This window comes from Sarcophilus harrisii, chromosome 3 (genome assembly GCF_902635505.1).
Source record: "Sarcophilus harrisii chromosome 3, mSarHar1.11, whole genome shotgun sequence".
Classification (NCBI taxonomy): Eukaryota; Metazoa; Chordata; class Mammalia; order Dasyuromorphia; family Dasyuridae; genus Sarcophilus; species Sarcophilus harrisii.
The window spans coordinates 471,946,159-471,972,069 of record NC_045428.1 but is presented as its reverse complement, the minus strand read 5'-3'; the positions used below and the strand labels follow the sequence as shown (position 1 = coordinate 471,972,069).

The 25,911-nt window shown below is 32.6% G+C and overlaps 1 pseudogene across 1 annotated transcript in view; it reads right to left on the bottom strand.

Annotated features, from left to right (window-relative positions):
- LOC100922208 overlaps positions 1-6,248 on the bottom strand; it is a 139,668-nt pseudogene extending 133,420 nt beyond the window's left edge. The window contains exon 1 of the transcript XR_004233195.1: positions 6,147-6,248. The product of XR_004233195.1 is annotated as a pyruvate kinase PKM pseudogene (transcript). The remainder of the gene's footprint in view (positions 1-6,146) is intronic.
- Between the last annotated feature and the right edge of the window lie 19,663 nt (positions 6,249-25,911).

Here is a 25,911-nt window from a genome sequence, read left to right as displayed (position 1 = left end):
ACATAGCTGTTTCAAGCCATAGGGGACTGGTAGAAAACTGTTTGGTTTCCTTTGTGTAGACTTACATTCTTTGAGTGCTTAAAATAATACAAAATCTTGTCTACCACTGCTAATACTGGTGAGTGCATTAAAACAAAAAGTTTATATTAGAAAACTTACCCTGAGAAAGAGTTTTCTTCTGTTTGAAAGTTTTAAAATGCTGATGTGGACTTGTTTTTTCAACCATTTTGCTAACCAAATGTTTTCATTGTTGATCAATAAGTAATCAATTGTTTCTTATGAAACAGTTGATTGTATTAACACTGAGGACATTGATCAAAATATCATTTTGGGTTTCTTTTGTTTCTTTTAGATTGGAAAGTGATGCTTCTCATTTTTTTAAAAAGAGTTGTTGTCATTGTTTTATTGTTCTCCTTACTTTATAAACTGTGTTTCTAATTTTTAATAGTGTTTTAAAGCAAAGTAAAGCGATTTATAGCATTTGCTTTTATTCCTTCTTAATTTTATTTTTTCAGGTTCTCATTTTTGGTCATTGGGCTTTAAAATATCACAATATTCAGAGGTTTTTAGACAAATACTGGATAACCACTTTTCATATTTGTTGCAGAAGGTTTATCTTTCCTATATCGATTAGACTAAATGATCCCTTAGACAGAGAGAGTCTGAGATTCTATAATTAGGAAAGTGACTCCTTAAAGCAGAAAAGCTAGTATCATTTTAGTGTAGCTATCTTTGGAATACTTGTACACTAATATATGTAAATAAAATCTACGGACCAAACATTAGATTTTGTTTCTACTGTTTTAGAGCTCCTTTTTTGTCTCTGATATCCTTCGCTGCAAGAAATTTTCCTTAGGAGTCAACATTCCGACATTCTTCAAGTATGAGTTAAATGTAAATTTGGCATAATCTAAGTTCAAAGTTTCTTTGATTTCTTTTGCTTCTTGGTGCAATCAGCACCATAAAATCTAACTTAATAATTAGATTTTAAAATCAAACAACTCAGAATTATAGATAATAAATACTTATATCTATTATCTATCTATATCTATCTATAATCTATATCTGTATCTGTATTACAATGATCATTCCACAGTCATCAGATTAGGAACTCAAGAAAAAGATCCTCATGGTGATTAAGAATTTGGAAAAAAAGACTTCTAATCTACCTTGTTTTACAACTTTTATAATTCACTATTTAGTTAAAGGACCCACTAGGTCTAAAGTCACAGGAAGGGCAGAGAATTTCATTGAGGCCAAAAAAGCTGCAAGAGACACAGTAGGAAGGCTTGAGCCCTTATCACACACCTTATGTTAAAACTGTTGTTTGTCCTTTGTTCTCAAAGAGCACTTTGAAATCCAGAAGGTGACTCTGTGACATGCAAGTGAATTGGATTTAAGTGAGGAGGTCTGGGCAAAGTCACTTTCCCCTCCAGAGCCATCTGGGTCTATTGGCCAGATATAATTCAAGATGACTGGAGATGACCCTGGATGCAATGGGAGACCTTGGCCTTTTTAAGATAAGGTCTGTTTGACTGAGGCCATATCCACTCAGTGATTAAGGCTTCTAGGCCATACCATTTTTTATTTCTCCTAGAAATAAGTTTTCACAGAATTTTTTGCCTTTCTCAAGATACATGCCAATTATGTTCTTGTTAAATGTATGTCTTTTACAAAATAAATTGATTAGACTCAATTTTCAATCCAATCCTTTTATTCTATGTATATAGATAATACATAGTGTGAAATGGGGGAAAAAATCAAGGAGTTGTTCTCTCCATCATATCCAGGTCTGTGTTGGTTGGTCATATAAACTTACGAATGAAGAATTTAATACTCTCAGAACACTTCTTTGGGGGAGGGAAATGAATGTTTATATATATATTTATATATATATATATATATATATATATATATATATATATATATGTGTGTGTGTGTGTATGTATATATATATATATATATATATATATATATATATATATATGATATTTTTGGAAAACAAATTTTTCACTTCTCTCAACAGAGTGTTCAATTGGAAGTATGAATTCAGGTAAAAATTGCAGTAATACAAAAATGATAACTGTTAAGGACCATGCCTAAGTTAAGAGGCAGGTCAATTCTCTGAGAGTCCCCACAGCTGTGAATCATAACATTTGAAGGAATTGCAAAGTAACTTACTAACTCAGATGTTCCTTGTGGACTGGGAATGAAATAAATTGGAGGCAGAGGGAAGAGAAGAGAAATCAGAGAATGCACCTGCCTCTCAGTCTCCTTGTATCATCATTATCCTCTCACATGAAGAGATCCATTCTACAGATCTGAGTTAGACCTCCAGCAGCCACTGACAGATGATTCCAGTATCACAACAGATAACTTCTCTGAATATCAGTATATTTATCCCTCAAAATACTAATTATACCTGTAGTTTTTTGGGGGGTTTGTTTGTTTGTTTGTTTGTTTGTTTGTTTTTTCCCAAATAGGTTGCTATTAGGAGCAAATGAGATAATAGCTACAAAGTGTTTTGTAAGATTTAAAGGAATTGTTTTGTTTTTTTCTGATTATTATTGGGTTTTTTTAGAACCTTGCTACTTAAAACATTTAATACTATGAAACATGGGCAATATGTTGGTTGATTTTTGTAAAGTGTTTTTTTCTCTCCTCCTTTGAAAAAGAATGGCAAAACACATGATACATGAATACAATGGAATAATATTCTGCTTGTAAGAAATAAAAAATTTTGAGAAGCATGTACATATATATGAACTGACATAGAATGAAATAAGTGGAACCAGGAAAATACATTCAATGACTATTCTAAGTATAGAACAAAAACAACATGATGAAATTTAAAGGATGTGAAATGATAATGAGCAATTTTGACTTCAAGCAGATATATGAGAAGGCACTTCCTTCCCTGCCACCTTCATAATACAAAGATGGAAGAGCATGAATGTGGAAAACTGAACATATTTTGATGATATTGAGCCATTTCCAGTCATTTCTGATTCTGTGATCCTGTTTTGGGTTTTCTTGGCAAAGATACTAGAATGGCATACTAGTTCTTTCTCCAGTTTATTTTACAGAAAAGCAAAATGAGGGAAAAAGTCAAGTGATTTTCTCAGAATCACACAGCTAGTAAATATCTATTTCCAGATTTGAACTCAGGAAGATTAATCTTCCTGACAACAGGGACAGTCCTCTATCCACTGCACCATATAGCTGCCCTACTGGTAGACGGTGAGATTCTATTTTCACATTGGTTAATTTTGAAGAAATTTTTTTCTTAAAAATATTTGTTATAAGGAATGTTTATCTGAGAGTGAGATAAACATGTGAAATAACACTTACTCAAAGAAAAATATCAACAAAAATGTCATAAATTATCTATATTAATAAATTGGAGAAGCATGAATTCATGTAAATAGTGGAACTGGGAGAATATTCATTATAGAAATAAAAGGAATGTTAATTCCTCCCCCCCCAAAAGACAATAGAAAATTTTGTTTTTATAATAATCAAGTTTGTTCCCAGAAAAGAATTGAAAAAACCTGCATTCCTCCTTTATGAAAACAAAGTCAATCAAACCCAATAAATATATTAAGTGCAAGTACACTTAATATTACACATAATGTTTTAGTGGGTTTTGAATAAATTATTTTAAAGTTTCTTTATAAATAGATAGCTTGCTTGTAGAAAAAAGGTAGACAGAAGCAGAAATTTTTAAAAAAGGCTTTTCATACACATGTATATACACAAGTATACACACATCACAAAATTATATATGTATATATGCAAATGTGTGTATATATACATATAATATATACTCATACATATATTTTAGTTGTTTTCAGTTGCATCTGACTCTGTAACCATGTTTGGCTTTTTTTTTTTTGGACAAGATACTGACTGCTTTGTCAACTCCTTTTCCAGCTCATTTTGCAGATGAGGATATTAAAGCAAATATAGTTAAAAGGCTTTCCCAGGGTCACACAGCTATATTTAAGGCCAGTTTTTAACTCAAGAAGATGAGTCTTACTGACTTCAGGCTCAGCACTCTCTCTGTCACTGTCTGTCTGTCTATCTGTCTCTTCCCCTTTCTTCCCACCCATTTCCTCTAAGAGGACTACAATTAAGCACAGACACATTACACACATTACACACACACACACACACACACCCCTCTAGATATATACACATACATACAAATACATGTATATAGATATCTGTGTAGTCACAATAAAAAGTGAAAAAGTCAATTTATAATGCCATTGTTAGGAAAACCAATTGAATCTAAAATACATCACAATGTACATTGTCACACCTTTCCAAATTATGATTCATCATTTGCACAAGAAGGACAGCTATGGAATCAATTTCTCACATATTTCTGAGGAAAAATGAATTACTATCACACATACATGTACATGCATGTATCCCTTTATGAAGGATGATGCTATTCAACTTCAGAGAAACAGAACAAAGAAGCACAAAACTTTTTATATAGCTGTATATGAATGTATATGACTATATATATGATTAAGGATATCTATGTACATGTATGTACTTCTATGTGTATCGAACTATGTATGTATATATATACACATATATGTATGTATGTATGCTGTTATTAATTGCAGTCATCTTAGAGGAGATGGGTGAGAAGGAAGGAAAAAGAATAAAGTAAAAAGTGCATAACCGAAAATAAAAGAAAATCCACAAGGATAAAAAGATGGACAGCTCTGAGCACAATGTATATTAAATAAGTTTTCTTGAAATTGAAATTTATTGTTTCATATTTTGAATCCTCTCTTATGTTCGACGGGGCACATGGCATTTTTTTTTACTTTGTATTTAAGTTTTAAATAAATAAATATTTTTAAAAGAAAGAGAGAATCCACAGGAATATTATTCTGATTGAAAGTTTCACAAGTCCATTCACCCTAGAACAAAGAATTAATGATCTCTGTAAAAATTTTATCTTGACAATAAAAACTCAGCTGTGTTTTTTAGCAAGCAATGACCCCTCTACTTTTTCTTACAACTACATCAAGAAACTATTGGCTATTGAAAAAGACAGCAATTAAATCAAGTTTATAAAATATTTACACTCAGTTCAAGTTGCTTTGCTTTCCATCAGCTTTAACATTTAAAGCAGGTGATATGAAAGATACTGCTACAAAAGCTAGTTAAGAATAAGTGTTGAAAGCGTTTTTATTTTTCTGAGATAAAAAGATATTTCATTTTGTGAGAAAAATGCTAAAATATGGATACTGTTTAATGACTAAGCTTTCAGAATAAATTATGGAGATATTGGTGTTTGTGGCAAAGCTTCTGTTTTATAATAAAAGGAGGAGGCACTTATTTACTAAATGGCAAACGTAGAGAAACAAAAAAAAAAAAACTGCTTACTGAGTTCAGGGAGTATTTTCAATGGCACTGCAATTTTCTCAGTAAATTCTATCTATTGCAAGTAATCATCTATTAGTTGTGAAATGAAATATCCACCATTAACATTTGTGTCTCATATATAAAAAAAGCATAAGGCATTAACCTTCATTTAGATTAGTGATGCTTCAATGAAAAGCAGAAATATGCTTATCATTCTGCATCTTCATTATGTGGCTTGACAAAATAACTATAGTACACTAATTACTTATTAGTTCAGCCTTTATTAGTTCTGACTCTTTATTCCAAAACCATCTTAGTACTAAATCATCAGTCAAGTAATCAATCAACCAGGATTGACTAAGCAAGGACTATAAACCATGAACAATGCTAAATACTGGTATTACAAAAACCAAAACAAACAAAAACAAAAACTCTTGATTTCACACTAACATGCTCAAATATTTAACTGCTTAGTTTTGTTACAGGAGACATATCACCAAATAGGAGTAATCAAATTCATATTTAAAATGTAAAATCAAAACACATTGGGACTTCCAATGCCAAAATATTAGAATGGGGAAGGAACCCTCTGAATCTCTCCCATAATTCCCTCCAAACAACTTATAAACCACCTTAGAACTGATCTAGAAACAGGGAAGCAGTTTCCCAGACAGGTAGAAAAGAGCTGCTTCTACAAGATAGGAGGGGAGCAAAGTCCAAGAACAGGAGCAGCAATCAGATTCACAAAAGAGTACCTGATGTAAGGCTCATAGTCTGGGTCAATCCACCAGTGAATTCCCATTCTGCTGCAAATCAGCAGCTCCAGGGCAAGTGAAGAGTGTAAACAGGGGCAAGGGTTCACTCCCCCACAGCCCCACCCCAACAGAGTCTTGACCCCATTGTTGACGTGGTGAGATTCTATCCAATGGCTGGTCAGTAGCATGACCCTCACTCATAGATGCTTCCAACAGCAAGGTTCTGTTTCCATAGCAACACAGCAGAAAAACACACCCCCTGGGGCAGATCAGCAACAAGATCCCTCCTCTAGGATCAGCTAGCCAGGTTAAATTATTTGTTTCTATATGACAAGATAATATTTGTAACTTTTAAGAATTGTATTACTATAATGGTATTTAGAAAGAGTATATGTACACAGAAGGTGTGTATATAAGTGACTTTGTTGGTTAGGATGATACCCCCCCCAAAAAAAAAATAAAGCAGTAAGAAATATTGCAATGGCAGAAGGACTAGATTGAATGGGAAACATGTTTATTCCCTTTTACTCTGATTTTTTTTTCTTTCCTAACATGATTCATAAAGCAATGTGTATTAAAAATAAATTAAAAAAAGAAAAAGAATGTAACATACCTTTTTCTCAGCAATATGTGTAATGTGGCACCTACACAAAATTTGATATTATGACATAAAAACTTTACTACTCATTGAAGAGGGTGGGGACAGGGAGGAAAAAATTGGAACTCAAAATCTTATAAAAATGAATGTTCAAAAACATTTTGACATGTACTGGGGGAGGAAGGAAATAAAGATATTTTTAAGAGTACATGATCAAAATAAGGCCATACATATATTGGAAAGGTAAGAGGAGATAAGTTATGAAAAAAGTTTGAACACCAAAAGAGGTTTTTGTTTTTGATCTTGGAAGCAAAGGGGAGCCACTCTAGTATGTTAAATAAGGGAATTATGTAGTTAAGCCTGCAGTTTAGGACAATTGTTTTGATGGGTGAATATAGGCTGGTTGGAGCTAAGAGATAATTATAACAGACATAGTAACCATCAAGTCATTGCAATATTTTGGGCCTGAGAATTTGTATAATAATATTTAAGATATGCTACCTTTGATCATATTGAAGTGATGCTGAGATGTGCTGTGAAAGCTTTTGGCAAAAGATTGAATAGAAGGACTCAGAGATGATGATGAGTCAAGAATGAAAACTAAATCGTCAGGCTTGGGGATTGGGAAGATGGTGTTTTTCTCTGCAATAATATGAAGGATAAAAAATATAGATTTTAGTGAGAAAGATAATATATTCAAATTTTAATCTATTGAATTTAAAATATCTAAGGGATATTCAGTTTAAGAGGTCTAAAACATAGTTGAATATGTGAGATAGTTTACCAGAGAGATTAGAGAAAAATAAGAGAATTTTTAGGATAGCATGCATGCATTCACACATGCACATGCTCACACACACATACACACACACACACACACACACACACACACACACAAGTACCATAGAAGAAAAAGAAAAGAAAACATAGAACAACCCATGGTTAGAGTGCATATATGGAGTAAGGTTCTCAAATAATAATGTAGAGGAAGGGAAGCTATGAGATATTTCAAAACAGATCAAAATTGTAGGAAGATCTACTATGGAGAGTAGGATTGTGATTTCATAAGGGATGCATAATAGGATTGCCTTTAGTAGCAGTGGACATGTAGTTTAATTTACTTAACATAAATTTCTGGTGGAAACAAGAATATTCATGTGATTTTTTTTTTGTTTAGCTGTATGAGTATAAAAATAAAGACAACAAATGGCAGGATTTATCCAAGGTTGAGACTTGGTTGGGAGTGATTGGCAGAATAATTATAGGGCTAGCAACTTAAGAGTTGAGTTGAATTGATCTCATGTGTAGAGTTGAATTGATTCACCAAGGCATCAAGATGGGTAAAGAGAAAAAACTGGCTACTGCAGGAGAGATAGCACGTGAAAGAATTGAGGAAGTAGAGATTTTGGTGTGGACAAAATCTAGGGTTTGGTGAGAGAAGGAAGAGTAAGAAATAGAAAATCAATATATCAAACTAGGATAAGAGGCTTTTTTAAAATTCTTGAACAGGAGATCTTATATTTGTGATGGTGAGATCAAAACACAATGATCTTTTTGGGTTTTTTTTTTTGTTACCAAGGCAAGATGTAAGACTATAGCTTGTGAAGTGAAGAAGTTGAAGTACTGAATGTTGAGTGTTTGAACAAGCATCAATATGTATGTTAAAGTTCCTTAGTAAAATAACAAAGTAGGGAGAAGAAGAAGTCATGAGTCACATTCAAAACTCACTGAGAAAGAAAAGGGGGTGAACCGAATGTCTAGACAATAGCTTCCAGGGTAGGATTTTGTATCCCATTATTTTTTCTCTTCCTCTTTCCCCAAGTGTTAGGAAATGGAGGAGATAGATATTCTTAAGCCAATGGAAAGATAACTACTCTTTGTAGTGGAGATATTCCACTGCAATTTGGTACATATGTTGGCAGGAGGAAGAACTTGCCTTGTGCTGGAACATCTGGAAAACAGCCCAATTTATTGCATTGCTACCTTCCCTCAAGGGATAATCACTACTAGAGATGTTGAAGATTATCAGGTCTAGAACAATTGAATATGATCAGAGAAAGTTTTAATTCCTATTCTTACCTGAACGTGGAGATCAGGAAGTGCAACAGGAGAATGACTTTGGTAGACTTCCAAAACAGGAAAAGCATGTCTCATAATTTGTATTCAAATCATGATTCATCTATTTATCATGGTTATTACTGCTTACAAATTATATTTATAGAATTGTAAGTAAGAACACTATTGAGCCAATCAAAAAGGGGGATGGAATGGAAACTGGTTTATGAGGGGAAAAATAAACCAATGGTGGATTTGATTTTTTTTAAAGAAAGAATCAAACCAAATTACCAAAATCAAAAATAAAAGGATGAATTCATTATCAATGAAGAAAAAAATAAAGCAGTGACTAAGAGGCATTTTGCTCACTATAGCCCAATAAATCTGGCAATCCAAATTGATGATTTTGGCATCATCATCTGGAATCTGGCAAAGATTTACAGACATTGAAATAGAATACGAAGTTATTTCATTTCAGAAAAAAGAAACTAAACAAATAATGGGCTCCAAAAACAAAAACAGAAAACCACAAACAAAAATCCCTAGGATCAAATGGAATTACAAGTAAATTCTATTAAAGATTTAAAATTTCTTCTAATATTATATAAAATACTTTAAAAATGATGAAAGGAGTCCTATCAAATTCTTCTTTATGAAATACATGTGATGCTGATGGTTGGTAAGAGCAAAAGCAGGAAGAAATATTAGGAGACTAATTTTTTTTTAAGTAGACATTGGTCCAAAAATTATAAATAAGACACCAGCAAGTAGATTACAGAAACATATCACAAAGTTGACACATTGTGACTAAATGGAATATATTTCAAAAAGGCTGGGCTGTATCAATATAAGAAAAAAAAAAACCCAACCTAATTGACCTATCATTAACTAAAAAAAGAAAAACACTCAAACATGAATATATCAAGAGATTCAACTAATGAAAAATTTTATTTAACATTGCACTAGCAATGCTATAAAATAAAGCATAAGAAATGAAAGAATAATAAAAAAATTAAAAAGAAATTGAAGGAATTAAAATAGACAATGAGGTAACAAAACAATCACCCTTTATCAATAATATTCTTAAGCCAATGGAAAGATTACTACTCTTTGTAGTGGTATAACTGGAGAAATACTAATCAGCTAACAAACTAGTTGAATTGATTAACAACTTCTACAAAGTTGCAGGATATAAAGTAAGCCTACACAAATCATCAGCATTTCTATATATTAACAACAATGTCCAGCAGGAAGAAATGGAAAAATAATCCATCTAATTGCAGACAATATAAAATATTTGGCAGTCTACATGCTAAGACAAAACCAGAAACTATATGAATACAATTACAGAATAATTATTACATATGTGAAATCAGAACTAAGCAATTGGAGAAATATTACTTTTTGATGGGTAAGCTGAATAAATATAGCAAAGTGACAGTTCTACATAAATCCATTTATCATTCAACTCCATACCACTCAATCTACCACACGCAAAAAAATTCATAGAGCTTTGAAAAACAATGAAATTATTTAATTGGGGAGGAAAAATGGTTAAGAATATCCAGTAAATCAATTGGAGAAAAAGGAAGAAAAGTGAATGATAGTACCAAATTTCAAATTGTATTATTGTTAAATTATTTCAGTTATATCCAACTTTTTCATAACTCTATCTGAGGTATTCCTGGGCTGGTTTGTCATGTCCTTCTCCAGGTCATTTCAGAGATAAATTAAATCAGAGATTTACTCGGGTGCACACAATTAAGTGTCTGAGGCCAGATGTGAACTCACAAAAATGGATCTTTTTGACTAAATCTTTACAAATCTAGCACTCTATTCATAATGCCACCCGAATTGTATTGCAAAGGGGTAAACATCAAAACAATCTGGGGGTAGGTAAGAAATACATTCATTGATAGATCAATGGAATTGGTTAGATACCTAAGACACGGTAGTATATGACCACAGTAATCTAATATTTGATAACAACAACAATCTAAGTTTTAGGGACAAGAACTTACCATTTCACAAAATTTGCCAGGAGAATAGAAGGCAGTTTGGCAGAAATTAGACCATTTTACCCTGTATACCAACATGAGGCCTGGATTGATAAATGATCCAGAAGTAAAAGGAGATATAAGCACAAGAATGGTATGAAAAGTTTTATGCCAGATCTATGGATATTGGAAGAATTTATGACCAAACAAAAGAGAGAGAAGGAGCCCTGAGGGAGGTAAAGAGGGAGAGAAGAAAGGAAGAAAGAAAAAGGAGGGAGGGACAGAGGAAGAGAGAGTGGGAGGAAAAGAGAGACAGATAAAGAAAGAGAGACAGAGAGCCAGAGGAAAAAGGGGAGGGAGGAAAGGGAGAGAGCATTACAAAATATAAAAATTGATATTTTGATTAAATTAATATTTTTTTAAAAAAGGTTTTAGATGAACAAATCTAATGTAGCCAAGGTTTGAAGGAAAGAAGAAAACTGGGAGAAAATGTATAATAAATTTCTCTGATAAAGCCCTCATTTCTCAAATGTGTGAGTGTGTGTTTGTGTGTATATGTGTATGTGTGAGTGTGTGTGTGTGTGTGTCTGTGTGTGTGTGTGTGTGTAGAGAGAGACAGAGACAGAGAACTGAGTGGAAATATGTGACTACAAGTCATACCTCAATTTATAAATGATCAAGACTATGAAAAAACATTTTCCAGAGCAAAACAAAGCAATCTCCAGTCCTGAAAAGACGTTCTAAAAATCATTATTGGTTAGAAAAATGTAAGTTAAAATAATTCTGAAATTGCTTCACATCCTGACACCTATCAAATTGATTAATATTACAGAAAAGTAAAATGATTAAAGATGTAAGGGATGTAAAAAAATTGGTTTAAAATGTTATTAAAGTGCCATACTCAATATGGCAGCAAAATTGGAAAATTCAATAGTGGCTACTGGATTGAAAAAGATCAGTTTATGTTTTAATTTTAAATAAGAGCAATGACATGGAATGTTCAAATTACCAAAAAATTGCACTCATTTCATATAAAAGAAAGATTATGCTTAAGCCTCTGCAACCTGGGGTTTAGCATTATGTGAACTGGGAATTTTCAGAAGAATAAGCTGGTTTTCCAGTAGCAATGTATGGCTGTAAAAATTGGACTATTAAAAAATTATTAAATGCTGTAGAATTGATGCTTTCAAGTTGTGGTGTTTGAGAGAACTTGAAATTTCCTTGGACAGTAAGATGAAGTGAATATTTAAAGAAATAAAAACAGGCTGTTCACTAGAAAATCAAACACAAAAGTTAAAGCATGAACACATTTACCACATAAAGAGATGAAGGTATTCTTTGGAGAAAAATCCCGAATATTTTGAAGGATTTAATGAAAAAAAGAGAAAGAAGATGAAATGTATAGACATTATAACAGGAAACAACAAACACAGACTTGCATAGACTTGGAGAAATAGTAGATGATAGAAGGGCTTGGTGTGCCATGGTCCATGGGATCTCAAAGATTTAATAATGACCAAATAATTGAATAACAACAAATATTTGGGAAAATTGAAGCAGTTTGGAAGAAGCATAGACTAGCATTACAGATCCTAAACCAAGATAGGATGAAATGAATAAATGATTAAGACACAGTGATATAATAAACACATTATGGAACTATGGAAAAATCTGCCTGTCAAGGAGAGAGTTCATGCCAAATTAAACATAAAAAGGATCACAGGAAAGAAAATAGATGATTTTGATAAAGATTTAATTATTCACATAATAAGAAACTGAGTCAAATTTATGAAAATAAGCATCATCCCCTAATTGGTAAATTGGCAGAAAGAGTTTTCAAAAGAAGAAATCGAAGCTAGAAGTCAGATAATAAGCAATTTTCTAAACTACTACTGATTATAGAAAGGCAAATTAAAAAAAACTATATCACTTCTCATCTATCAGATTGAGCAATATGATAAAAAATTAACTTTAACATTGGAGAGGATGTGAAAATATTGGGAAACTAATAAAGAAACTGATGGAGTTGCAAACTGGTTGACCTTTCTGGAGAACAATTTGGAGCTATACCTAAATAGTCAATAATTTTGTATATCCTTTTAACTAGCAATATCACTGTTAGGTATATATCCTAAAAAGTTTAAAGAAAAGGGAAAAGGTCCTATTTATACAAAAATATTTACAGCAATTTCTTTTGTTCTGAGTAAAAAAATTAGAAACTGAAAGCATGTTCATCATTTGAAAAATAAGTGAACAACTTGTGGTATATGATAGTGATGGAATATTATTTATGGTGCTATAAGAAATGATGAGCAGAAGTATTTCAGAAAAAAAGTAAAAAATAAATAATCTTCTTCTCCTGCATCCTTCACCCAACCTGTCATAGCTTGTATCACCTCTTCCTGACTAACCAAAAAAGAAGCTCTTTCATACAATGACCACTTAATGGAGATATTCCTTGCTTCCTCCAACTTGTGACCCTGCTGACATCTTATTTTTTCTTATTTTAGTTTATGTATCATATTTCAGTCTGTGCAATCATTCTGTATCTGACATAACCATTTTGAAAAGTATAATTTTTATTTCTATAAAAATAGGGCCTTGGAAGGTGGAGGTATCTCAATTCCTGAGGAAGATCTAAGGTCCACTTAATTAGAGAGGATCTTTAATAAACTGCTATCAGTTCAGAGTTATGCCTCAATCTTTCATTGTAGGTAGGACAATTTTAATCCCTGTGAGACAGAGGCAGGTAGATGTTGTTTATGTGTGTGTGTGTGTGTGTGTGTGTGTGTGTATGTGTGTATGCGTTTTTACCTGAAACCTGGAATAAGATAAAAAGAGGTTAGAATGCTGCAATATGACTGGGTGTAATACAATTGTATTATTAATAGTATCTATCGATCAATTCATTTGTTATTTAATATTATATTTGTAATTAATTTATATGTCCAAAACTGAATGCATTATCTTTTCCTCTAAATCTTCCTTCCCCTTTCTGTATTACTGGAGAAGAGAACACTGTCCTCCAAGTCTCTCAGTTTTGAAGCCTAAGAGTTTATTCCTTTCTATACCCTCCTCATATACAATCTTGCCAAGGCATATAGATTTCACCTAAACAACAGCTATCCTATAAATCCTTATTTTTCTTTTGACATTGCCCCATTTTAGTACAACCTCTTATCACTTCTTGCCTGCACTATTTAAATATCAGCTAATGGATACACCTGCCTTAAAGCTTTTCCCATTCCAGCCCATCCTCCATTCAACTACCAAAGTGATTATCGAAAGCACAGGTCCAACCAGATCACTCTCTTATTCAATAAATCTCAGGGCTCCCTATTGATTCCACAATTAATTATAAAATATTGTTTACCTTCAAAGATCTTAATAATCTAGCCCCTTCCTGTTTTTGCTGTCTTTTTTATACCTTATTTCCTTTCATATAGTCTTTGATCTAGTGATACTGGCTTCTTGACAGCTCCACAAATAAGTTACTCCCTTTCTTGGCTCAGGAAATTTTCTGACTGATCCTTAGGGTTGCAAGAAATTTGACATGACTGAGTAATTTGGCAACAAGAACAGCTTTTTAATAATTTTCTTTTTTTCTTTTTTCTTATTTTTTGGTAATTTGGGACAATTATTGCTCATCTCCAGCACCATGACATTTCTCATACCACCCCCTACTTACATCATATCTGGAATAAGATTTTCTTTTTTATTTACCCTATGAGACAAATAATTTCTGATATATAAATGACATATACCTTGATTTTTGGGAAAGTGAATTTTAAAGGTTCAAAGGAAGGATCAATAATATATAAAAATTAAGTATCCAAAAAATGTGCCCCTAGGAAAGATGAGGGAATCTTATAAAGGAATTGTGAAGTTATAAAAGGAAACCATTCTTGTAAGGAGGAAAAGTAAGACTTGTCTAAAGAGACTGGTCATCAACATGTGTGTATATACATAATAAGATGAATATATATGTGTGTGTATGTGTGTGTGTGTTTGTGTGTATACAGGTCACAATAACTTAAGAAAGATATCATTGCTAAATCTTAGAATATATTGAGATAGAGAAGCAAGACTAACTTTTATTATGCTTTCAAATTTTCAAGAAAAAAAGATAATTCAAGAAAGAGACTATATTGAGAAATCACTTAATTCAAGATTGTTCATTCTGTTTTGTTCCAAATTCTTAACACTTCCTACTCCACCCCTTTTTTCTTTTTTACTTTATTTTCTGCTTATAAGTGTTCCTTCTTATTAAACACAAACACTTTAGTAGTAGTATTCATCTTAACTTGTTCTGTCTCCTACAAGCAATTGTAACCTCAATCATTCCCTTGTCTGTTTGTTTTTTGCCTGCTGCTCCCAAAAAAGCTCTTGTTATAAATATGTAAAATCAAGCAATATTCCTACATTGGTTGCACCTGAACATTTGTTTCAGTCTTCATCTAGGTCTGTCACTACTCTGTCAATAAATAGATAGCATGCTTCATCAATAATCTGGGATTATTGTTAGTCATTGCATTACTGACTCTTTAAAATTGTCAAAAAAAACTCATAATGTTTTTTATTAAATACTAATCTGCCAACTTCTGTATACTTTATTCTAATTTTCCTAGTTTCTTCTCAAATGGATGTTGTTGTCATTTCTTATAACTATAGTTTTATTTGAATAATTTTTCTTCATAGAATACTTTGTTTGTCCCCTTTTAACCCAGATAATTTGTAGCATAATATGCTGTAATTTATTTGTATCTATATTCCATCATACTGCTTGACTATTAGACCTACTAAGGCTGACATTCTTATATAAACTTTGCATCTCCTTAAAGGCCTATGCTTAGTCCGTGAGATATTCATTGTAAGTACTGAAATGTAGATAGATTTGAAAATGTGCAATTAATAGAGAAATTCATAACTATTCTTAATGGACAAATTTCAATTATACATAAAAAGGCGAGATAAACCAGGATAACATACAAACCAAAAAACTTCACTGAAACTTTTTTTACCGAAAAATCCATATGACCAAAATAGAGATACAGCCATTACAGTGACCTGTGGAGAGCCAGATATATCATTGATTGTCAAATAACTCTAACCTGTCTCTAGGGCAATCGTCTTACATGGTGCCTTACTATTTTTAAATGCAGATATGAAGTAGGGATACGTGTGCTGGTTTATTCAGTTTTTACTCTTGGAAAATTTTAGGTAAACTTAAAATAGATATCAAAATATGTATGAAATAAGAGAGTAAGGAAATGCATGAGACAATTTATTGAGAAAGCATGATAAAAAAAAAATCATACATTAAAAGCTATTGGATCAGGTTGGTAAATATGCAGTAGGGATTTCATCAAAAAGAAAATTTTCTACCAAAAGGAGTTATCTCCAACATATATCTAAAATGTAATTTTTAAACATATTTATTGAAATTAGATGAAATTGAACTGAATGGCAAGAAACAAATGAAGTGGCATTTGATGGATATGTTGGCAGATTATTCCAAAGGTATAAAAAACCAAAAAGAAAAAAAAAATTTCAATGCCTTGGTCCCTTGAGAGAATATACTTAGATTAATATTTCATAACTGAATAGGCACTGAATCAGGTACAGATTCAGTAGTTTTTCCCAAGGTGAAGTTGACCAAGAAGGAATGTGCAAGAAAATAATTATTTCAATACTTTGTTATTTGTGAAAATTTGCCCCAAAATATAAAAGTTTATGAATTCTCAATGGCAATGGATCTAATACAATTAGAGGAGCTATAATCACAAATTCAAAACTTTATTCTCTACTTTAGCGAAAAATACACAGAACAAGTTGGTTAATTATAAGGGAAACAACTACTACCTTGCCATCTTTTTCATCCCATTCCATAGCAAGATAGATTATTAAAAAATGCAAAAGAGACAATAAAATAACAAAACAATCTCATACACAACAGTTGGAAATTTCTGATACCTCATTTTGTCTTTGATTTAAAAAAAAGAAGTTCCTTTTGCATTTAAAGAATGTACTTCAATGGAAAAGAGTTGGATTTGAAGTCAGTGATGGTATTTGAATCCTGCCTCTTCCAGTCAAATCTATTGTATTTTTGGCAAAGTATTTCCCCCTTGGAGCCTCAGCCTCCACAATTTGTCTCATAAGTATGAGGAAGATTTATAAAAATAAGATCTTAATTCATAGTAACTTTGCACTTAAAAAACTGGCTATGACATGGCTTGTGCTTATGATCACAATTGCAAAACATAATAGGATTCAAGTTCGTACCTCTTACCTAGGAAAAAATCCTTCTCTATCCATGACTCCAATTGTACCCTTATACAACAAACAAAGGAACCCACTGAAACACAAGAATTGAGCACTATTAAATCTAACAAATATCTTCTTGCTAAGAATAAGTTAAGAAAAAGAAAAAAAACAGATAAAACAGTAAAGCTGGGGAAGAATAGAGCCTTAATTCCTCAGAATTTTTTCCTCTTAGCTCTCTTTCTACTTAGTAAGCAATGAGATAAATTACAAAGTCAAATGTTCTTCTCAATTTGTCCATTTAGATAGTCATCTCCCATGGTCCAACAAAAGGAATTACAGATGTGGCAATTACCACCTGCCATCTCTACCATACTGTTGTTCTGTAACAATCATCAACTCTCATTTCTCTCATCATTCTCATCACAATGTCTGCAAAATTCCTGTCATAGTGTTGCAAAGAAGGAAGGAAAGAATCTCCTCTTGCAAAAGAGATAATCTCTCAAATGTATTTCTTCTCAAAATAGAAAAAAATGGCAACATCTGGAGAAGGAAGCAATTTTGGTCATCTAATCCTTTGTCAAGTGTTTTTATATAACATTTGAGGACTACACTAGTCAGCTTCTGAGGTCCCATAAAACTCTGAATCTATAATTCTATGATGCATGATTCTATGCTAATTTCTATAATTTGAAGTTAGGAATTTCATTTTTGTGATTTCTTTCCATTTATATTTGACTTATGGATGCAATATTAATATGTTCTTTAGGTGAAAATACTTTCATAAGCTTTTCATTCCACTATTATTGCAATATGTGTTCTATATGTATTTATTTTGAGCAATAAATTGAACTCCTTTGAACTGATAATTATTTTTAAGAATAATTAATTTTTCAACTTCTGGCCAAGATGGTGAAGCAGACATACACAGCTGTACAAGCTCTGCATTTTCTATCAAAATCCATTTCATTACAAGCCTCTGAATTACTGCTTGACTGAAAAAAAAAAAACCCACAAACAGTTACCAAGAGAAGGCATCCTTGAGATTCGCCAGGAAAGGTCTATTTTTGCTTGAGGGCGGGGAAGGTTTTAAATAGGGCACAGGCTGAGGGGAGCGGCAACAGGAGCTCTGCAGGCAGCTCACAGCTGAGCAGACCTGAGGGGTTTGGGGTGTGATCTCAGGCTTCTCTGCAGGGAGAGCTTTGCTACAGGCTTGGATACTTTGGCCTGGCAGCAAGTCAGTAGCCCAGCAGAGAAGCTAAAAACACCGGGGGTGAAGAATTCAACCCCAAACAGTTGGAGTTTCCTGGGATTTGGCCACCCCTCTCCCACAGCATCTCAGCACACTCTCAGAGTCTTGAATCTGAGCACAGGAGCAGAACAGTCCTGCTAGTGTCTCGCTGCTGCCCCCACAGTCTGTAGAGGAAGTTCGGTAACACCACCCAGCCCCTCCCCCAAAAAAAGCAGGCTCCATTTGGGTTTTTTTTTTTCTTTTTTTTCTTTGCTAGTTTGTCTCTGATTCTTCTCTGACAAAATGAGCAAAAAATTGAAAAGGGCCTTAACGACTGACAGCTTTTATACAGACAGAGAACAGACTCTAAACCCTGAGGAGACAAAAAAAAAATTATTTCCAGGTGAATCCCCACAGGAGGAGATCATCTGTTCCTCAGCACAGATGAATGTCATAGAAGAAATTAAAAAGGCTCTCACAAGAGAGCTAGAAGAAAAATGGGAAAAGGAGAGGGAGACTTGGCAAGAGAGTCTGGAGAAGTCATCCTACTCACTTAAAGACATGAGTGGATAAAGAAATCAAATCCTTGAAAAATAGGGTTAGTGAACTGGAAACAGAAAATAGCTCGCTAAAGAATAAAATAGGCAAAATGGAAAAACGTTCCATAGAACAAATTGGACAATTAGAAAAAGTTATAAAAAAAGTGAGTAAAGAAAATACTTTATTGAAAATCAAAATCAAACAAATAGAATTGAATGAATCGAGGAGACAACAAGAATCAGTCAAGCAAAACCATAAAAAAACAAACAATGAAAAAAAATGTGAAATGCCTTCTTGGGAAAACAACAGACTTGGAAAATAGATCCAGGAGAGACAATTTGAGAATTATTGGACTCCGAGAAAAATATGATGAAAAAAGAGCCTGGACATTATTTTCCAGGAAATTATCAAAGAGAACTTCCCTGAAGTCATAGAAACAGAGGGTAAAATAGACATTGAAAGAATTCATCGATCACCTACTGAAAGGGATCCTAAAATCAAAACTCCAAGAATTATAGTGGCCAAATGCCAGAACCCTCAAACAAAGGAAAAAATACTCCAAGCGGCTAGAAAAACCCAATTCAAATTATAGAGGAGCCACAATAAGGATGACCCAGGATCTGGCAGCATCCACATTAAAAGATTGAAGGTCCTGGAATATGATATTCTGAAAGACTAAGGCACTTGGTATGCAAGCAAAAATAACTTACCCAACCAGAATGAGCATCTTTTTCCAGGGAAGAAGATGGTCATTCAACAAAATAAGCAAATTTCACCTATTTTTGATGAAAAAACCAGAACTTAACAAAAACTTTGATCTACAAATATAGAACTCAAGAGAAACCTAAAAAGGTAAAAAGAAATCTTGGGAACTATATTTCTGCTATAAAGATACATAAAGAATACATGTATACCTTGTTCTAGAAACTAGAGGTGAAAAGGACATTGTACCAGAAAAAGGGTAAAGTGGGGGTACTACATCTCACGAAGAGGCAAAGGAAACCTATTATATCTGAGAGAAAATGAATATAGTGGGTAACTTACTGCCATCAGAATTGGCTTTAAGATAAAAATTTTAAACATAGTCAATTTATAGTGAAACTTATCCCACCTCATTGAAAAGTGAGAAGGGAAAAGTGAAAAGGGAAGGAATAAGCTAAGCAGAAGGGAATACAGAAACTGTGAGGGAAAGGAGTAAAATAGGGGGAGGAACTCTAAGGCAGGGGGAGGGATATTAAAAGGGGAGGGCTGTGAGAAGCAAGTGGTGCTCACAAGTTTAATACTGGAAGGGGGAAAGGGGGAAAGAAGGGAGAAAAGCATAAACAGGGGTTAACAAGATGGCAAGTAATACAGAATTGGTAATTTTAAGGATAAATGTGAACGGGGTAAACTCCCCCATAAAGAGGAAGCAGGTAGCAGAATGGATTAAAAGCCAGAATCCTACAATATGTTGTTTACAGGAAACACACCTGAAGCAGGGAGATACATGCAGAGTAAAGGTAAAAGGTTGGAGCAAAATCTACTATGCTTCAAGTGAAGTCAAAAAAGCAGAGGTAGCCATCCTGATCTCAGATCAAGCAAAAACAAAAATTAATCTAATTAAAAGAGATAAGGAAGGGCACTATATCTTGCTAAAGGGTAGCATAGATAATGAAGCAATATCAATATTAACATATATGCACCAAGTAGTATAGCATCTAAATTCTTAAAAGAGAAATTAAGAGAGCTGCAAGAAGAAATAGATAGCAAAACTATAATAGTGGGAGATCTCAACCTTGCACTCTCAGAATTAGATAAATCAAACCACAAAATAAATAAGAAAGAAGTCAAAGAGGTAAATAAAATGCTAGAAAAGTTACATAGGATAGATCTCTGGAGAAAACAAAATGGAGACAGAAAGGAGTACACTATCTTTTCAGCAGTTCATGGAACCTATACACAAAGAGACCATATATTAGGACATAAAAACCTCAAACTAAAATGCAGTAAGGCAGAAATAGTAAATGCATCCTTTTCAGATCACGATACAAAAAAAATTACATTCAACAAAAACCCAGGGGAAAGTAGACCAAAAAATAATTGGAAACTAAATAATCTCATCCTAAAGAATGATTGGGTGAAACAGCAAATCATAGACATAATTAATAACTTCACCCAAGAAAACAACAATAATGAAACATCATACCAAAATATGTGGGATGCAGCCAAAGTGGAAATAAAGGGACATTTCATATCTCTAAAAGCCTACTTACATAAAATAAAGAGAAGATTAATGAATTGGGCTTGAAACTAAAAATTCTAGAAAAGTAACAAATTAAAAACCCCCAGTCAAATACTAAACTTGAAATTCTAAAAATAAAAGGGGAGATCAATAAAATTGAAAGTAAAAAAACTATTGAATTAATTAATAAAAGTAAGAGTTGGTTCTATGAAAAAACAAATAGACAAATCCTTAGTAAATCTGATTAAAAAAAGGAAAGAGGAAAATCAAATCGTTAGTCTTAAAAATGAAAAATTAAAAACTCGCCACTAACGAAGAGGAAATTAGAGCAATAATTGGGAATTATTTTGCCCAACTTTATGCCAATAAATTTGACAACTTCAATGAAAAGGTAAGAATACCTTCAAAAATATGGCTTGCCCAGATTAACAGAGGAAGAAGTAAATATCTTAAATAGTCCCTTCTTGGAAAAAGAAATAGAACAAGCTATTAACCAACTCCCTAAGAAAAAATCCCCAGGACCAGATGGATTTACATGTGAATTCTACCAAACATTTAAAGAACAATTACCTCCAATGCTATATAAACTATTTGAAAAAATAGGGATTGAAGGAGTCCTACCAAACTCCTTTTATGACACAGACATGGGACTGATAACTAAACCAGATACTGATGCTAAAATCATAAATAAAATATTAGCAAAAAAATTACAGAAAATCATCTCCAGGATACTACAATATGACCAAGTAGGATTTATACCAGGAATGCAGAGCTGATTCAATATTAGGAAAACTATTAGCATAATTGACTATATCAATAACCATACTAACAAAAACCATATGACAATCTCAATATATGCAGAAAAAGCATTTGATAAAATCCAACATCCATTCCTAATAATAACACTTGAGAGTATGGGAATAAATGGACTTTTTCTTAAAATAGTCAGAAGCATATATTAAAAACCATCAGTAAGAATTATATGCAATGGGGAAAAACTGGAACCTTTCCAAGATCTGGAGTGGAGCAAGGTTGCCCATTATCACGATTATTATTCAATATTGTATTAGAAACACTAGCCTCAGCAATAAGAGTAGAGAAAGAGATTAAAGGAATTAGAGTAGGCAATGAGGAAACCTATCACTCTTTGCAGATGACATGATGGTATACTTTGAGAACCCCAGAGATTCTACTAAAAAGCTATTAGAAATTATTCATAACTTTAGCAAAGTTTCAGGATATAAAATAAACCCCCATAAATCCTCACCATTTTTATACATCACCAACAATATCCAACAGCAAGTGATACAAAAAGAAATTCCATTCAAAATAACTGTCGATAGCATAAAATATTTGGGAATCCATCTACCAAAGGAAAGTCAGGAATTATATGAGCAAAATTACAAAAAGCTTTCCACACAAATAAAGTCAGACTTAAATAATTGGAAAAATATTAAGTGCTCTTGGATAGGCCGAGCAAATATAATAAAAGATGACAATACTCCCTAAATTAATCTATTTATTTACTGCTATACCAATCAGACTCCCAAGAAAATATTTTAATGATCTAGAAAAAATAACAACAAAATTCATATGGAATAATAAAAGGTTGAGAATCTCAAGGAATTAATGAAAAAAAAAATCAAATGAAGGTGGCCTACCTATACCTGATCTAAAACTGTATTATAAAGCAGCATTCAACAAAAGCTAAGAAATAGATTAGTTGATCAGTGGAACAGGTTAGGTTCACAAGACAGAATAGTCAATTATAGCAATCTAGTGTTTGACAAACCCAAAGATCCTAACTTTTGGGATAAGAATTCATTATTCAACAAAACCAGCTGGGATAACTGGAAATTAGTATGGCAGAAATTAGGCATGGACCCACACTTAACACCGTATACCAAGATAAGATCAAAATGTGTCCATGATTTAGGCATAAAGAATGAGATTATAAATAAATTGGAGGAACATAGGATAGTTTAACTCTCAGACCTGTGAAGGAGGAAGAAATTTGTGACCAAAGATGAACTAGAGACCATTATTGATCACAAAATAGAAAATTTTGATTACATCAAATTAAAAAGCCTTTGTACAAACAAAACTAATGCAAACAAGATTAGAAGGGAAGCAACAAACTGGGAAAACATCTTCACAGTTAAAGGTTCTGATAAAGGACTCATTTCCGAAATATATATAGAATTGACTCTAATTTATAAGAAATCAAGCCATTCTCCAATTGATAAATAGTCAAAGGATATGAACAGACAATTTTCAGATGATGAAATTGAAACTATTACCATTCATATGAAAGAGTGTTCCCAATCACTATTAATTAGAGAAATGCAAATTAAGACAACTCTGAAATACCACTACACACGTTTCAGATTGGCTAAGATGACAGGAAAAATAATGATGAATGTTGGAGGGGATGTGGGAAAACTGGGACATTGATGCATTGTTGGTGGAGTTGTGAACTAATCCAGCCATTTTGGAGAGTAGTTTGGAACTATGCTCAAAAAGTTATCAAACTGTGCATACCCTTTGATCCAGCAGTGTTACTACTGGGCTTATATCCCAAAGAGATCATAAAGAAGGGAAAGGGACCTGTATGTGCATGAATGTTTGTGGCAGCCCTCTTTGTAGTGACTAGAAACTGGAAACTGAGTGGATGCCCATTAGTTGGAGAATGGCTGAATAAATTGTGGTATATGAATATTATGGAATATTATTGTTCTGTAAGAAATGACTAACAGGATGATTTCAGAAAGGCCTGGAGAGACTTACACGAATGTGTTCACTTACACGATGTGTTCCAACAATTGATAAAATAATTTAGGGGAAATAAATGGTATCTTTACATTTGAAATATAGATGAAAAGGAAATATTACTCTAGGTGTAGCTGGGATTTTATCTATTTTGGTGTTCCCTCCAATGATGAATATCACAACTTATCTATAGCAAAGTATTCCATAGGAATCTTGTCTGTATCCTAGAAAACAAACAAACAAAAAGCTTTGATGCTGGGGATTCAACTAACATGACTGTTGCCTTCCTTGATTATTTTTCCTGAGGATATCATGAGTGTATCAAAGTAGGTTTCTAGCTTTATACTTATCCTCTCTGATCTTGATGCTTAAATATTATATCTTCTTGCTTCTATATTTTCCTGATGACATCTTTTATTTTGTTTTTTTTTAATTTAAAGCTCATCATTGATTACATTAATAATTAATGTAAAATAATTAAATATGTAATATAAAATGTGATTGATATATAATAAATCACATTTTATATTACATATTTAATTCATGCACATTTGCAGATATACTTGTATGTAAACACATGTGCATGCATGCATGCATGTGTGTAACTCCCAAGTCCTTATTTCCAATTAAAGTCTTTCTTTCCAATAAAGAGCAACAAAATGAATGGAAATAAATTACTTTCACTATCACCAATGCACTGAAATATCTGGAAAATTTCTTCCAGCTATTAGATATGTTTTAGTGGTCTGCCTTATATTTTGGGGTAAGGGTTGTATAACAGATTACTAGGAAAGTTGAAAAAGAGATATCTAGATTAGAGTTGAAAGATAGAATAGATGTCATCCAAGTTAATAATTCCAAGTATGATATTCTTCATTTATGAGAATCCAACTTAGGTTGCTCCCCTGTATGATTTGTTTGTTTGTTTGTTTGTTTTTTAATTTTCTCCTAGGAAAGAATTCAAGCTACTTGAATGAAGTTATTGTTTGTTCCTTTATATTCTTATCCCCAGCAACTAGCATGGGGAAAAGGGGGGCTGCAGAGATGGAGAATAAGGGAATAGATAGAGACTCAACAGAGAGAGACAGAAGTATAATGAGGAAGTCCATAACATCAGTGTTTAACCTTTGATTATATGAGTAAAGATTTATATATATATATATATATATATATATATATATATATATGTGTGTGTGTGTGTGTGTGTGTGTGTATTTGTATATATATATATATATTATATATAAATATATATATACAAATTATATATATAATATACATATATTATATATATATATAAATTTTATATATATATATATATGTGTGTGTATTTGTATATATATATATATATATATTATATATATAAATATATGTATAAAATTATATATATATATATTATATATATATATATATAATTTGGCACATTCCAAATGTACTGTGCTTCCAATCTCTCTCTATAACGTAATTATGGTTTTATCTAGGATGGGGAGATGTCAATAGTATAGAGCCTCTCACCAGATGGTAACTCTCCTGTCATTCATAACAGCGTCCCTCTTTTTTCTTCTTATTTATTATCCTTTTTTCTATATAGTATTTTTTGTCTCTACAGAAGCATCCACCATCACTACACCTAAAACTGTTGGACACTTATCCCCTGTAAGAATGAATACAACAAAAACTGAAGATTGAGGAGAAAAATAATTTCTTTCTCTTCCTCCCTCCCTTCTTCCCTCTCTCTTTTACTCTGTCTTTCTGTCTTTTTCTCTCTCTCACAATACACATATGAATGATTATATACATAATATTTTATCACATGCATATATATAAATATATATAGAAACATGCATATGCTATGCAATTTATTTTTGGTTTTATGTTTACTACCTGGCTCATTCCATATCCAATATTCCTTCACCAAGGAAAGAAAAGAAAAAGTTAAAAACAGAAAAAGAAAGCATAGCAAGACATTTGACTCGTAGGTCAAATGACAAGAGATCTAAATGAGGCAATAAAAACATGTCACTCAAAGACAACACTCCTTGTTTTCTCACTCAAACGCAGCTAATCCAGAAAGAAGGAAGAAAAACACCTTGGCC